Source organism: Amphimedon queenslandica, unplaced genomic scaffold, assembly GCF_000090795.2.
Source record: "Amphimedon queenslandica unplaced genomic scaffold, v1.1 AMPQUscaffold_13425, whole genome shotgun sequence".
Classification (NCBI taxonomy): Eukaryota; Metazoa; Porifera; class Demospongiae; order Haplosclerida; family Niphatidae; genus Amphimedon; species Amphimedon queenslandica.
Genome location: NW_003546339.1, coordinates 85,163 through 87,836, shown reverse-complemented (window position 1 = coordinate 87,836; position 2,674 = coordinate 85,163).

Genomic DNA, 2,674 nt, shown 5'->3' with positions numbered 1-2,674 from the left:
GACCTTTATTCATGACATGTGCTTTTGGAGCATGCGCATTGGATGCCTTTCACCTAATGGCTTTCTCACTATACAAGCCATACAGAACATGACCTTTCACTCGTGATGCATCAGATATACACTCAAATGATATTCATAATACCTCGGGCTACGCCCTTGGGATTATGCATATCATTCTCGTGTATATCTGATACATCCCTCGTGGTCATATTCTATGTATTACAAAAAAAAAAAATTTCCTAAAATGTCATTGATGCAGAGAGCTGTATTAGTTTTACTTCATGAAAATGGATGTACAAAACAGGTATGAACAATGCGTATTGATTTGATATTGATGCCGTTACACTCTTAATATTATTTGTACGTTTATAATTGCTTGCAGCCACTAATGATAACACTGTGTCATGCTGGAACCATTAAACTGATTGATAGCTTGTCAAAAGAGCATGACATCACAGTACAGTTATGGTCACAAGAATTACTGAGTAATTTGAAAGTAATATGGTACTTTAATACTTGCAATGTAATTTTTTTAAATTTTAATAGAAGAGACAGAGGTCAGTGCATGTTACTCAACCATGTTGTGTGAATGGAGAAATAAAAATTAAGGATACTGATGACAATACAGATAATAATGAGTTGGTGGATGTTGTCCTAGATGAGAAGCAAGAACAAGATGATATTGATAATACAACAAGCACAGGTATGCCTTTACACTTAATAGTTCTTTAAACATGTAAATATTAACTCTACTAGATATAGACACAGCAACAGACATGGCTGCTGCTGTTGAAATTTTGCCAGTAAGCGAGCTATGGGATAAAAATTTTTAAAGATGAGTTCGCATTATGTAAAAATGTAACTTTGTGTCGTAACTTTTGGGCCCTTAGTAGTGTATTCTTCCTTCCTTTATTTATATACAGTACTTTTGTTATTATATTTGTGGTGCAAGTTGGAAGTAAAACTCACACCTGCAACCACTTGCCTGAATGAATCATTTTGTTTCAGGGGGTAGCCATTAAAGGGTGGGATCTAGTAGTATGACATATTACGTGTCCATATTTGTTCCTTTTAGTTTGTTCCTTAACCTTTCAATGTCTATTGTGATTATATAGGCGGTAGCCTATATGTAGGATTGAGGTTGGTTTTTCAGGATGGCGACCATTTTTATGATTTTCAAACACTCATAACTTTATTATCTTAGGTTGTACAGCTTTATAAATGGCTTAGATGAGCTTTCCTTCACTGAGCAATTCTCCTGGTACCATTAAAGTGAACTATAATGCAGCAGGAGCATTTCTGGAGAACAGGCACAAATTCAAATTTCTGCAAAATTCTTCAGACTTTTTTTCTTTCTTTCGTTTTCTATCAGGAAGATAATCTCTTAAACCAGATAAGAGACTAACTTGGCTTTTACAGCATTCCTTAGCATTTAAGTCAAGGACTACAAAGGTGGCTTCAAAAAGAAGCAAGGACAGAGAACAAAATGGAAGACAGAATCCAGCTGCAGACACCGCGTGGGTTTGTGGTTTGACGCCATTTTAATTTATGCGTACATGATTAGCATTAATATAATTAACCTAACCACAGAATCATGACAAAAGTAACATTATTAATATGTAAGAAAAAAGAAAATGGAAACAAGTCAATAAAAAACATTAAAAATGGAAAAGTAGTAGGATTGAATTGGAAAAAAAGTAAAGAAACTAGAGGGTATGCACACTGGTGTAGTAAAAAAAATCCTACCCAACTGCATGAGGATAAATTCTTTACAGTGTTATCATGTAGCTGTCTATGTGCTGGGATAATTACAACTCATGCTTTGGATCATATTCTTCATGCAGTGGTGTAGAATTTTTTTACCACACCAGTTTACATACTCTCTAGTTTCTTTACTTTCTTCCAATTCAATCCTACTACTTTTCCGTTTATAATGTTTTTTATTTACTTGTTGTATACTAGTTTCAAAGTCTATTAAACTTATATAGTAGGAACATTTCCCACATAATTATGATTGATTTATACACTGAGTGTGGGACTGATGACCATATTTTGTGCTGAAATTTCAAAGCATTTTCCATCGATTTCAGTGAAGTGTCCTGGACATGTTGCAGATTCTGTTTTTTGTATTGCTGCACATGCAGCTGTGCCAGCACTCAATAATGCTACTGTCAAATTAACCCTTTCACGGTCGGGGCTAAAAAGATCTAAATCATCCTGTGGTCAGATGTTTCATTGAATGACATAGCTGCAAGTGTAATTGCTATTATCAGAACAGTACAGGCATACATAATAAGTTAATTTTTAAATGGGACAAACGGACAGTTGAAGTGCCTGTTCTAATGCTAAGCTTCATAGTATATGTTTGTAGTGTGATTGTATGACTGAATTAGTAGGATCACGAATATTCTTGACCAAATAATAAAAGAAGAGAGAGAGTTAGAATGGAAAGAGGAAATGAAGGAAGAATGGGAATGTTTTAGAAAGAGTGAGAAAAGAGAAGTTACATCAAATGATAACAAACAAAATAGTAACTTACACTCACACTACTAAAATAGTTCGATAAAATGTTTACAGTGAACGATAGAGATGAACGACGAATGATGAACGAACGATGAATGAACGAGACGAACGAACGGTAGTTACTCAGCTTCTCTTCAGATCTGTGTATATG